Raw genomic sequence first — 14,622 nt, 5'->3', positions numbered from 1 at the left:
CCGGATTCAATGAAAGCTGCTGATCTTAAGCTTTAAAGATTTAAACATGGAAGGCTCTCCCTTCACAGCTAAGATTGATCCCCACTTTCCTGGCTTTTTGGAAAGGAGTTAAAGCACATCTCTTTAATTTGGCCTTTTAAATAGCCAGTAGTGGCTTTAATGTTTTCATATGGTTTTACTGATTATGTTTTTATATATTACTGTTTTTATTTGAATTGTAGTACACTACCTTGAAGATATTTGTGGGAAAGTGGTATTTAGGTATAATATAGGTATTAATAATAATATATAAATACATCACAGAGACATCATCCTATGATGATGCCACTATAACAGCCATAGACATCCTGTGCAAAGTCTTACAGCTTTATTTATAAAATGTTATAAAGTATGTATTCAAATACTACTACAAGACAAGAACTAGGCACCACCAATGAACCCGATATCAGTTTCTGGGACAAAACCTTTGCCTGCAGCCATTCACTTGCAGTAACTAAAAACCCTAACTTGCAGTGCTTTCCCAAGAAAGGCAGATATCATTTACAAACAATTCTCTTATTCAGTTTGTTTTATTGCAATGTACTTAAGAGTCTCTTTTCAACAGTGCACACACGTGCACCTTTTTTTTTTTTATTGAGCCAACCAAGAAGCAAAAATCAGACACTGATTTTATACAATGATATCAAGTTTTGGGACAGAAATTCTTCCTGTATGAGATGCTGCTGTGCAGGGGCGGTGGAGGAGGAATATCTGGTTATTCAGAATCAGAACAAGACCACCATTTCAAGGTTTGGGACACTGAAAATAAAACATGCACATTCGACTTGAAATCACCTTTACTCTGGACTGTGAAAACATGGAAGAAAGGCTAAGGAGCTTCTACTGACATCCAAAGGGCAAACTCGTTTTAAAAAGTGATTATATCACCAAGAAAAAACAATAGAGAGTCCTATTGATATCAGAGCACCTGACATATCCAACACCAACCCAGGCTCCTGCCAGCAGGGCAGAAGTGAGGGAGGAGTGGTACTTGCTTTCTTCGGAGTTATTTTTTTAAACTATTTCCCTCCTATTGTTTGCAAAGGAGAGGAAATTCTTTTCACTAGCCCCAGGGCTAGCATCAAGTTTCCTGCAGGTTGTGAGTGTGGCTCAGGACTAGGATGGCTTTGGATCTGCTCTGCCCATGCCATGTCCCAAATATTTCCCCTCTCCGACACCAGACTCTCTCTCTGCCCTCAAAGGGGAAGATCCAATCTTTTCTATGGAACGTAAATACACTAAACACACACATACACTATAAACCAGAATAGAAAGAATGGCCATGACTTTTTTCCCTTGCCCTCTTAGTGGTCTCATACTACAAGAAAATACATCTGTCATCAAAACATTCAGTAATGTCTCCACTATAAGTATTCCAGATGGATGCATAACACCAAAATCAAATACACACTCCGAGCCTAAATATTCACACAGAGACACACACAATTATTTGATACCTCAGAACTGGTGCATCTAAAAAGAGATAGACACATCAGTCAAATCCCTTCTGCCTACCTGAGTGGACAAAAGATTGCATGGTTGTTGCCTGCTGGAAAGAGACTAAAGTAGTTGAAGAATGATAGAACTTCTCTTTATTCACACTCCTGGGCTTGGAAAACAGGAGAAGGTCATAATCTGTCCACTGCAAGGCAACTAGTCTTCCAGCTGGAGAGAATTTCCAATAGGGAACAGGTAACAAGGAGCACACGTAAAAGTCTTCCACAGCTTCCACAAAAGACTCAACAACTGAGCCCTTAATATCACTATATCACTGTCAAGGCAACCATCTAAGTGTCAAGTTACCCAAGAGGTGACTGAAACGGAAGAAGATTTCATGGTTTACCTTCTCTGTAGTTCTAACAGAGTAGGGAAGACCACACGACACGCTACTATCACTAAAAGCCAAAATAATGTAATACAGGGCGACTTGGCAACAGCTCTGCTATAGACTCCATATCAACACTAGCAAAGCAAAATGTGCACCCAGTTGCTTGCAATATCACCAATATAAGCCAGTCACTGATTGCACAAGAATGGCATTATTGCACGTCCTAAACTTCTTAAGCCAGTAGTCATCCCTTCCAGTAGTCAAAACAGCTGTTCTACCCTGAGACATCTATGGTGTTGTGGAAGGCACACTATGGAGTATTTTTTCTAAAGAAAACAGATACTGACTTTGCATGTACATCAGACTCCTCTTACATCTCTGCAAATATTCAATAAAGCCCAATAAATCCTATTTAAGTAACTTGTGGCAGGAGATATACTAATTCCCATGCTATGGTTACTTTTAAGACCTCAAGCTGAATACCTATGAAAGTCTAACAGCAGGTGGACAGGTGGAGAGCATCTGAAACAAGCAGGGCTCTCTTTTCTAGATTGTGAATACAGTGATGGAGCCAATAAATACCTATCTGTACTCAGCCAATTCTCTTTTTCTTAGGGAGCGGCACATTCCAAGAGTTTTCAGTAGAAAAGAATCAGAGGGTGGAATTTTTTCATCAGATACTGTTCATTGCGACTATGTCCAACATAGAACCAAATTAATCAATGGTACTCTGCTATACATTTCCTGGGTAACCTTAAGCATGTCCCTATATGAGTTCCCCATCTGTAAAAGGAGAATCATAGTTATCTGCCACAGAGATTGGCATTAAAATGAGGGATACAGAGTTTTAAGGAGAAATCCACAAGCCTAAAACCTGTCCACAAGTTTAACCATTTTATCCGAACAAGATGAAACAACTTATTTTTTCATACAAAAATAAAAAACTTTTGTTCTCTACCATACGGAAGACAAACAGGTGGAAATATATACACTTTACCGGTAGCTGAAGCTGGTAAGGAATGCAACAAAGACTTTTTTAAATTCCTAAAAAATTAAGGAAAATTTAAGGAATGGGTGCGGAAGAGAAATTATCAGTTTTGCCACATGTAACTTTTAGATTTATATGACAGGGTGCTTTGGAAAGAAATGTTGGCCCTGGCACAATATTAAAGGTTAGTTTGTTGAATAAAAAGAAAACCTTCAACATAAACAAACTGGTTTATCTTTAAAGATTCACGTTCTCAGAATGAACAGGGAGTCAGGAGAGAAAGCTACCTTACCCAGTGAAATCCTACAGAGATTTTTGGCTCAGAAAATTAAAATGATACTTCTCTTCATTCAGCAAGATTGGTCCTATTTTTGTCTCTGATGTCAACAATGAAAAAGTCATGGATAAAGTTGATTAAAGTCCTTCAATTTAAGTCTTAAAATCAGAGGACTTGCTCTTCTTCACATCTGGAAATTCCACTTCAAAAGTTTATTGTAAAAGCAGCATTAAAATATTAAAGTCTACTTTCACCACTCACTGCATAGGTTGGTGTATTTAAAGCAGCACAAATCATCTTGGAGGGTACCGCTTTAGATACATTTTGTAGAAAAGTGCTTTCTAGGGGTTTGGGTGGGTGGGTGGGTCTTGTTTTTAAGTGGCTTTTTGTTATTTTTGTTATTTTTCCTCATAGTTCTCCACCCCGCAGCGCCAACCTCTCCCTTCTACTTACAGTCAGCCTGCAAATTTTCTTGAAGGAAGAGGAAAGGATCTGTTAAACTTTGCTTGCTAAGAAAATTTCTTGGCATTATAAACTGCCATCCCTCTTCAGATTAATGCATCCACCCTAGTAATAAACAAAGGCAGAGAAGAAAACCAGGGTACCGTGCATTAGTGAACAGATACAACCTGCCAGATCCTGCAGCCAGAGTCTCAAGCCAACAAAGCTGCTTTTGGGGAAGGGGTAGGGGACTTGAATAATTAAATATTTAGTATTGCTGTAAATATTTAGTATTGGCCACAGTTTGTCTTTCACTAGCTGCCAAGCACCACGTCTCAGAACCTCAAGGAACCCTGACAAACAAAAGCAAGGAAGTTACAAAATACAAAGGCAAAACACCCTCTAAAATAGAGCCAGGCGGGCTTATAGTACCGCCTAGAACATTATTTGCTTATGCTCAATAACTGTATCAAGATGAATGGGAGAAGTATATTGTCAATGTAGCTGAAATTGTTTTTAATAGTTAGTGCATTTAAATGTGATTTTTAATATTTATATGTGAATTGCTTAGAGAGTTTCTATGAAGTACTATGGAACTACTATGAATAAATAAACAAACCAGCCTTCACATAAACTACCTGGTTCCCTACTAGCAGATGCCATGGAATGGTGGAAAGGCCAAAAAGGAAAGGAAAGCCTAGACCAGCCTTCCCCAACCTGGCGCCCTCTGGATGTGCTGGACTGGAGGGAACCATGTTGGGGGAGGCTGTTCTAGTCTATTAGGCTCATTGGGGATGAGTCAGTAGGTTTGTATTGCATCCTTAACACCCCTCTTGTCAATTTCCTCCCCCACCCTCTGCTTTCTTGAAACACTTCTCAACCAAATAACCGGGCCCACAGACCATGTTTGATCAATAGTTAACTAGGCTCTCTGTCTATTTAAGTCAGCATCCATATGTGATTTTAAGTCAAAATTAAGTGTCCTCCGCAGAAGAAAAAACTCCCATAGACCCAACATCTACAGGAAGGCAGAGAGATCTTAACAGTACTGTTTCCACTGCCTTGACTAGGCAAAGGTCAAGCAGCTTTAGCCTGAACTAGAATGAGATATTCAGTGATTCTAGCAGACTGTTCCTTGTGAAGTTAAGGGACTAGCTACAGTTGTCAGATTGAAGCACAACATGCTACTAACAATCCAGTCACTTCAGTCATCTGATATTTACTGTCATCACCTTTAATCCATCTCACAAATCAGGATCTAATCTGCTTCCAGAGACAATGCATCCCTTCCTCAAGTAAATAGACAGAACCTACGGTTTCAGAGCTTGGCCAACCTGGAAAACCACTGCTGAGAACTGTAAAAATGTCTTCAGGACAGAAAATGGATCTAATAGGAACTAATTCAAGTTATTCAAAAGTAGTGCTTTCTATACAAAACCAATACAATAAATACACTGGGTCCATTTAAATACTTAGTCTTGAGATGCAAGCAAAGAATAATGTGCAGATACTATGGAGTTAATTAAATTTGAACAAGAAGTATATGAGAGGTTACCAAATGCAGACGCGGGCAGACCATAAAGCAGATTGGAATCTACTGGAAGATCTCTGGGTGATTTGCCATAGATCACCAGTTGTTTAACAATAGCAACAACAAACTTGCTTTTTCCATTTACAGACTGCGGAACTGAAGAAAGCTCATGGTAACAAGTAGCAGTTGTGTGTGAAAGGACTGTGAACTCAGTTAAATTGTGATACTGAAAAAAAATAGCCAAACTCGTGCTCTAAAGGCCGCCCTGTTCTTTAATTGTAACGGCATCTCTTTTGCACCTGGCTCTGGTCAGGGGATAATTCTAGTAAACAAAGTAGATCTGACCTTGGAGTTCTAGGGAAAAAACACACACCACAAAGTAGATTTGGCAAGCCTGAAGTCAGCCCACCCCGATATAGGTTATCACCAGGAATGTTAAAAGTATAGTTTGATGATATCCAAAAATCTTTTTGTTCCAGGTGTTTTCCTGCATCTAAAAAGGTGCAAGCTCTTCCAAACCTCACTTCAGTGGATGGTCCCTCTATTTCACTACACAGGCACAAATACAGGATCTGCTGCCTCTCCCACAACACACTTTCAGTCGAGTCTGTGGTACTGCCAGAGAAACAGGCTTCCCACACTTCCCCAATCATAAACATACTAACACACCTAATCTCTCACATTCTAATGATCAGGCAGAGCACCTTATTCACAGCAGCTCTTCTAAGGTGCTCTACTGTAAGCAGCATCTTCAATTACTTTCTTGCAATTCTAATCTGAAACTGGGGTTATTGCCGGTTCCAGTAAGGCAAAATCTTGATATTCCGGGGTCTAAGCAAAGGAAATGTACTTTAAACAGTGGAATTAGATGACCATTCAAGACAATACAGGATGTGCATAATCTGAACTAGACCATTCCTGTGTCTAAGACTTGCAACACAGCTTAACATCATCTAGTTCTATAATTTATGGCAGTATTAAATATTAGTATGTTTTAATTGAATATACATGGATTTATCTAACTGTTACAAATCCTAAGCCTTAGGAATGGTACGTGCCAGAAATGTAAAATAAATCAAAGGAAACCATTAGCGAGTTAAAAAGGTGCACACAAGCAGTTGTTTCCATCTTCACTGTAAACGGGTCTAACGGAACTATCTCATGACTCCTTAAGCGATGCAACATCGGATGTGCTTATATGGGCCGGATCACACATTCATGGTTGGAGTTTATTCTCCACCAAAAGAGATTTCCGTTGTCAGTTTCAAAACGATAGTTTGCAGCAGCCAACCTAGCTGCAATCTGGCATGCAGTGGAGCACTCAGATTACTACTTTGCCAAATCCACATTCAATCCAAGCTAAAAACACAATCATGCATGACAAGTCAGCTTCAAAAGTGCTTGTGCAAATCAGCCCTTTATTATTGTAGTACTGCCTGAAAATATGCAAGTAATTCATCCACAATCTTTGCTGCCTCCCTCTTTTACATGGTTAGGATGGGGCCATGGAGGATGGGAGAACAGTTTTAAACCACTGGCCTCTCCTCCTGGACTTTTAAAAAGGAATGATCAGCTTCTAACTGCCTCTGCAGAGATGGGATAAATTCCCTAAAACTGCTTTGTTCACTCCCGCATGTGTGAGTCATTACACAAACAGTTTCCGTTTGAAAGGATCAAATACTGCCAGATAAATCCAGAAGCATGTTAGCTCCCATCCTGCCCTCAAGGAACACACTATACCCATGCCCTGTTGCCGAACACCATATATGCACATTGGGCATTTCACTTTCTTCATGTATGATGCTGTATGCATTCTCTAGCACATCCTTTGTAATATACATTAACAGTGCAGTTCAACCCTTCTCATGCTCATAAGGCAAGTAGGGCTCTCTTCTAAACCACACAAACATAAATCCAGGCCACTTCACAGATTGAGGAACAGTAACTCTAGAGTAGCATTCATGTGAAACAGAGTGTGGGTCTTGCTGCAATATACAGTAGAGTACACTACAGTTCCCGTTCTTTGCAAATATACAAACCTCTTTCCTCATGAATTTGCAGGGCTCCTCCTTATTCACATTTCACAAACTAGTGAGGGGCAGTGTTAACCTTCTCCCAGAATCACATAAGGGAAGAGCCTCTCCCAAATTGGAAGTCTGCTGTTTAGCTGCTACCGATGTGACACCCAAATAGCATCATGTGATAGTTTTGCCACTGAGGTAGAATGAAAAGCTTACCAGTTACATCAAAATGGGACTCAATCACTAAGTGCCTCTTATGAGATTTGTATGTTCTTTAAATATAGTTTGCTAGGATTTGTAACAACTTTTAAAGGTGTAGCAGAAATTCTCATATACTCCCATTTGTTACTGCAAGTCCTATAACTGAGGAAGAGAGTTTCAGGGAAGGGGAGAGTGAAAGGAACAGATTTTGCCTCCTTGCAAGAACATGAACACTGCAGAACATGTGCAGGCTAGTACTTTATAGATATACTGCCATAAAGACCAACTCAACAGATCATGATGTGGGATACCAAATTTATAGGAGCCACATTCACAAATGCTAAACTTCATCTAAGCATCTCTACTGACCTGATGGAATACTTACATTGAGTCTTCAGTAAGTGTCCTTACATACAGACAACCTCTGTTCAGAGACAACAGGGTCTTTATAAAACAAAACAAGAGTCCAAGTTTTCCTAGTGAATCCCTGCACTATGGATCTCAACTCAAATCACCTTATGTACACAAATGTCCAAGTGCACACTTATACCTTTTCATTTTTTCCTCTTCCTTACTTCAGCTGTTTAACCCCTTCCCCAGAGATGGTGATTTTATGAAAACACACTCTTAGCAGATGGAAATTCAATAATCTGAACCATCAGTTCAAATCCACACACTACAGTAAGTAAAATAGGATATTTACAGAACTGAATTTCTATCTACTGCATTCCCCCTTGCACTTCTTCAAAATGCTTTTCACATAAGACAAGTAGATTTTTCAAAGAAAAAAACTGTTTAAAATTCTATGGGCAAACTGTATACACTAGAACTGGAACTCCAGTTTGGGTAAAACAACAAAGTCAGATGTGAAAACAGTGTTTCTAACTTAAAAACAAAACAAACATTTCAAAAGCCTTCCTCTTCGCTACCCTGAAAAAATGTTTATGACCAGTGAAGGAAACAACCAAGAATCACAAAGGATGAGTAAGAGAAATACATTAGTGTACATATTTAAAGTAGAGCCAGCAAATCAGAAATTAAGAAATGAACGTGAATGAAACCTGATTTTGTTACACTGATACTAATTCCGAAGTTCTGTTTAAGATCACATCCTCTATAGATTAGTAATATTTCAAGCAATATTTGAAAATAGTATTTTAAAATCATAACTTCTACTACTACACACAATTCTCAGGTATAGATTCCCCTCACATAAATCTTTAAGTCATCATTCTTTCCTAGCAGCAACAATTCTGGAGGTGTGTTTTAACCTGCCATGTGGCAATTACTCCCAGTGTAAGGAGGAAATCACTTAGCCCCGGAGGCAAGTGAATTAGCCAAGTTTGAAAGGTGGCATCCTGTTTTATGCAAGAACACAACAATGCCAAATGGAAAATAATTAAATCAAAATGGGCATCACTGGGATTTGTTTTGAAGTTTGAAGTCTTTAGATTATGTTAAAGATCTTTTATTCCTCTCTCTTAAGACAAACAGTAAAACAATATATTTTTGCTGACAAAGTTGAATACTTAACATAAGGATCCAGTACGAGAACCTATTTCTACACTGTAGGCCAAAGCATACACAGGCACAGTTTGACTACAATGGCCAATAACGAATTTCTTGCAGGATCTCGATGCTTAGCATCTATGTAACAATAAGCTGTCTTCTTAAAGCACGGGGCACAGAGGAGCAGTTTTATAGGGTGCTATGCCCCAACCTTTTTGGATGGAATGCCTTCACAAACACACCTGCTCCCTGATGTTTTTCTCTCTATTTTAACCTTTGGTAGAAAACAGTTGTTCGTTGCCGGGGTAGGCGGGGGGAGGGGGAGGAAGAGTGGTTTCCTAAATACTCTGGTGACAAGTTTCAAAATTTCATTCTATCAGGAAAGAGCAGCTCACAGAAAAAAATGAGCATATATAGGTGACCCATTTATTTCCCCCCCTCCAATTTTCTGTAAGATGTAGGTTAACAATTCTCCTTCTCCCCAGTTTTCACACATCCATAAAGACTTTATAACCGCTATCCCATGGATGCTTACTTGGAAGTAAGCCCCATTCAACATAACAAGATTTATTTCTGAGTAAACATGCATAGCACTACACTGTGTCTCACTCTGAAGGCAAAATACAGCAGCATCTTTTGCTCCTCCTATCCCCCCCACCCATATATAATATAAAGAAAAAATTCAGCCAACACCCCCACCATCCCCATTACAGCCCCACAGCGAGACACACACAAACATTATCAGATTCAAAAGCATCCCCTCTGCCATGAGAAAAGAAAAGCTCCTAGGCTTCTTTGGGCAAAAACTTCACAACTGAGTGCACATAGTTCCCGGCTTGGTTATTAGAAAAGAAAAAGAGAAAGCGCCTGAAGTGGTTATTTTATTTGCTCTTTGTTTTATAGATTTTTTTTATTCTTAAGAAAACCTTCTTTCTATAGAGGGAATTTGAATTAGGGATCCACCAGATTTCTTTGGTTTTCTTGATTTTAATTTTCTTTAATAAAGTAAAAGAGAAAATGAGGTTATTAGGACTAAGGATACTGAATTTAGATTTAATAAACTAATGACTGAAACTATTTTCTCAACATCCTTTAGTCCCAGACACAAACAAACAACTTTTCTTATTATAATTTTACTTTGTGACATTAGAATATCAGAAGTACTCTACAATGTCATGGTCCAAAGTTATCAGTCTAGAAATAAAGGAATTCCAAGCCTATTTACCCAATATTACAATATTACACAATGGAACTGCGAAAAGGTAGCCTACTGTACGTATCGTATTCTGCAAGGTTTTCCCCCAACACCAGTACTCAATGCCTGTGAAACAAGACTACTTCCCCCCTTTTTTTGTTGGTAGAGTCTTTGGCAGAGAATAATTCAAGAATGGATGGGACAGAAGGTGATACATTTGCATTTTTCTATGCAAAACTACTCACAAATTAATCATATGAAATACTACTTTACTGGAGAGACATTTTTCCTTTTCATTACCTTTGTGGTTTTAAAATATAACTAATTTGCATCAGTTTGAACTAAAAAGGTATTCTGCCCAGATAAGTTTTACATGTTAACAATGCACAACCCACCCACCCTCCATGTATCTATTAATTTTTAAAGATTCAGTTAAACTTTCAAGAACTTTCTACAAAACCTATCCAAAATACAGGAAGCATCGGGGCTCAGCAATCCACACCACCTCTAACACACACACACACACACACACCCATCCCAAAGGTGGGGGGATGATAAAGAAAAACCATTTGGAATCAGAACCATCTGACCACTTTTCTAATCTTCCTGACTAGCTTTGAACAATAAATTATACATCTGGTCCTGACTGTCTTTTTTCTCAGTTTAAAGGTGTCTGTGCTTTTTTTTAAACTTAAGAGGTGAAAGGGATTAAACATTTTAAAATCAAATTATCTGAGCATTACTCACCTGCAATTCTATTCTCATTTACAACAGAAATGAAGGCTGCAATCCTATGTCTACTTACCTGGGCGTAAGACCTATTGAACACAATGAGATTTACTTCTGGGTAGACATGTATAGTATTACACTGTACAGAAAGTTAAATTTGTGTAAAGTTTGTTTAAACTCCTGAATGCCAGTGTAGGTAACATACAGAACTCATGAGAACCATTGCCTAAAGTAGTAACAGTGTCAATTTGACACAAAATGGCCTATTCACGGCACAAGCCCCTTCATGTGTAAATGTTTTAACATGAATCAATATATTTGTATAGAATTTTACTATTTCTGTTGTGAACTATACTCATCTTTTTACACTAAGTGATAATTCTTTTTATTGTACACCCCACAGCTTTTCTAAAAGCATTAAAGTGAAGATTTAATCCAGTGCTAAAACTGGAATTGACTGTGTTATATGGCCGCCTTATGTTCTTTTTTTGTCTCCAAAAGAACGGTACTGCGGAGTGAGCACTTGATTGAAGTCAGCAATGGACCCTGGAATGGGATCTGTAGCGAAATTCCTTAGGGCTAAAATAGGAAGAGACAAATCTCACTATGAGTTTGTCAAATGCATTCCTCTTAACACTGCGCTTCAGAAGATTTTTAGATCCTAAGTATACTCTAATGAATTATTATGCCTGTTCTCACCCATTCAAAATGTATTTTAAATCTGAGAGAGGCAATTAAATGGTTTCATTTCAAAAACGCAACTTTCAGGGGGAAGTTTTTTTTTCAGATCACTTACTAAAAACGTGGTGTGCCAACATAAAACAATTCTTTTCAAAGTAAAATTTTCCCTGTGCTATATTTTAATTCATCTGCTTTACATGGCACTATCAGAACTTTGTACAGGGGTGACATAAGAACATTCCTAAAAGAATTGAAAATTGTAACTTTATCAGTTTTTTGGCAGGAAATTTGTCTCAAAACAATTTGTCCGGGGCAGGGGGGGGGATGATAGAAATTGATTAGAATGCTTCACAAATCCCATGCTAACTACAAATTTTAAAATATATTTTGCTTGAAACTTCTCAACTGTCCAAGATAACTTAATAAAGAGTATGTTCCCTTTGTTCAAATAATTAGCTAATGCTCGCCAAGCTATGATAAGCATACTAAAACACCCAGTCACAAACAACCGTCATAAAAATGTCAATAAAAAATTGAACCCAAATAGACATTTTGCTTTTTAAGATTACAGTTTTTAAAAAGTTGCCGGTTAAGAGAAGTCTGTATAGATTCACTGAGAATATGCTGTCATTTTTAAGTACCAGAAGCCTGAATATAGTTTCCCCTTTTAAGATTTAACCAACTATGGCATTAAATTATACGTATTTGCATCATCTTCTGCTTTTATGCATTTATACTGGTTTTCCCTACTTTTGAGAGCGCTGTGACTGGCATCACATTATATTACAGCTACCAATGTATGTGATCATTTTCCTGCCAAATTTAGTTCAAGTTTGCTGGTCCGAGAGATGATGGAAACCTTTTTTAATTCACAGGCATTAAAGGAAAGGAAGGAGTATTAAAAGGAAGAAGTAGAAGATAAGGCAAGCTGAAGAGACACTGACTGGAAAACTGATCAGGCCAAAAACCACTCTCTGACAGCAATAAATACATTGTGTATTTAAAACAATACAAAGCAAGGAAGATAAAGCTCATTTAAGTCACAGCACAATGTAGTGTTCCATTGTAACTACTATTTATTGCCACTACCCCATCAGGAAACAATAATTTAAAGGGCTATTAAAAGTTGTTTTAAGTTCACTTAGTTAGAATAAAACAATTTGAAATTCACTCCTTTAAAACAGTAAGAAATGAGCTTCCAGGGCAATTCTGGGATTTATGAATTATTTTTCTATCATCCCAAACTTTTGTTACTATGAAGAATAGACCTAACCCACAGAGTTGGCCTCTTCGCTAGACAAGAACTTTCTTATTCACGACCAACTTGATTGCCGGGAAGAAGTTATTCCACGAAGCGGGAGATGACCAAAAATTCAGCTATCCCAATTCGGAATCTCACCCCCCCCCCCCCATGTATACTCAAGAACACCATAAACGTGAATACCTCCGAGTCTACCCATCCTGTCAATCACAATAAATTGTAATTCACATACACACTTACAGGACTGATTGCTCTGCAGAAACCCCAAAGCGGTTTTGCAACATCTACTCCCCACCCCTTCACACATTCACAAAACAGACGAACCAAAAAAAAAAAAAAAAGCCAGACTCGCCGCCCGCTCCTTCCGTCATTTTCCCTCATAGACAACATCCTATCTCTGCCTCCCATCCTCGCAGTCCCCCCCCCAACCAACACACACACACACACACACACACACACGAACAAAGGGGGAACCTAAGAAGCTTTCCAACACACCAAGTAGTCTCCGATACCCCATCTTTTGGGTTTCACACCAACCACCCTCTACGATCCCGGCTGAAAAGTTGCTTCCTCCAGAACCTCTCTTTGTCTCGACTGCTCCTTTTTCCGGGTACCCCGAACTTTCCTGCGCCTCTTTCACAAAAAAACCACAAAGAACTCAAATGGAGCGGGGGAAGGCAGTCTTTTCCAAATAGCTCCTCCATGTATTTTCACGCGTGTGCCCGCCCCCCCACCCAACATCCTTCAGGGTTTTCTCTCGCTCTCCTTTTAAAATTGCAAGGAAGGACGCGGGGAGGGGGAGATGCGAGGGAATCAACAAAGCATGAATCTGTCTCCTCCTCACACCTGCTTTTCAAAACACCTGGGGGGGGGGGCGCACCAGATCGGCCAGTTCAGCAACTTTAAGTGGCTCCTCGGCGCAAATGCTCTATACTTTCACGCAGAACATGCCCTTTATAAAATAATATTAACAATAATAGGAACTACAAAAGGTCCTCTCCGTGGATTAAAACTAAACCACCCACGAAAGTTTAAAGGGGGGGGGGGGTTGTCGTTAAAAATCCCACCAACCTGTTTTGATCTACAGCGCCTGGAATCGAGTCTCAACTTTTAACACCCCCCACTTGGAGCATGTGGCTGCCTTTTTCCTGCTGCTGCTGCTGCTGCTGCTGCTGCTGCCGCTGCCGCCGCCTCCGCCGCCGCCTCGTCCAGCTTCGTCCCTTGTAGAGTCGAAATGCCTCCAGCTCCCAGGCAGCCCGAGGTCCCCCAAAGTTAAACACCTCGGAGACAAAGAGAGAGAGAGAGAGAGAGAGACGGAGGGAGGGAGGGAGAAGCCGAGAGAGAGAGAGGAAAGCACTAACACAGTTCAGGCATGATCATACTTTTCTCCTGCTAAAGGCTTTGCCGCTTTCTTCTCTTATTTGGGGGGGGGGGGTGTTTCTTCCTCCTTCACCCCTTCTCCTGTTCCGTTTTCCTCAATGGGAGTCTCAAGGGCGGGGTGGGGGGGGTGGGGAGTCAATCTGTGTCTTGGGTCCCTCCTCTCTCTGTCCCATTCAGATGGGAAGATCAGCGTCTAATCACAGGGGTTGTGTCTGTACTGGAGATGTGACTTGCGAGCTGGGAAGGGAGGGGTGGGAGAGAGTTACTTCCAGTTCTACCATAATTCATCTAAAGCAGGTGCCGCTCGTTTTCAAGCCCACAGGTCCTGAATGGAAGAGGAAGCCGCGGCGAAGGGGGAATAAAAGAGGTGAATGGGAGGGGAAGGGACGCTTTTGAACCGAGGAGAGTTAAAGGAAACGAGGCTTCTGTTGCGATCTCTCAAATCACTTCGTGGCCTTTGCTTTTAAAACCTAAGGTTGTGATTTCCCCCACATTTAACATATTAAATATAGGAGGGAGAGGGCTTTTTTTGGGGGGGGGG

General features: G+C 39.8%; 1 protein-coding gene across 6 annotated transcripts in view; it reads right to left on the bottom strand.

Moving 5' to 3' along the window:
* The window catches only part of FOXP4 (forkhead box P4), a 181,479-nt gene extending 167,199 nt beyond the window's left edge, over nucleotides 1-14,280 (bottom strand). For 3 of the 6 annotated variants that reach the window (XM_084853115.1, XM_084853120.1, XM_084853121.1), the window contains exon 1: nucleotides 13,773-14,280. The gene's annotated coding sequence lies outside the window, so the exon portion shown is untranslated. Of the gene's footprint in view, nucleotides 1-13,196; nucleotides 13,487-13,768 lie in introns of those variants that run through there. The other 3 variants (XM_084853117.1, XM_084853119.1, XM_084853116.1) reach the window with 3 other exon arrangements.
* Nucleotides 14,281-14,622: the final 342 nt, after the last annotated feature.

The sequence above is a fragment of the Heloderma suspectum genome, chromosome 4, assembly GCF_057233095.1.
Source record: "Heloderma suspectum isolate Gila_16-S chromosome 4, 16-S_ref, whole genome shotgun sequence".
In the NCBI taxonomy this organism is placed as follows: domain Eukaryota; kingdom Metazoa; phylum Chordata; class Lepidosauria; order Squamata; family Helodermatidae; genus Heloderma; species Heloderma suspectum.
The sequence above is the reverse complement of the archived record's forward strand: the minus strand, read 5'-3'. Positions and strand labels throughout refer to the sequence as shown.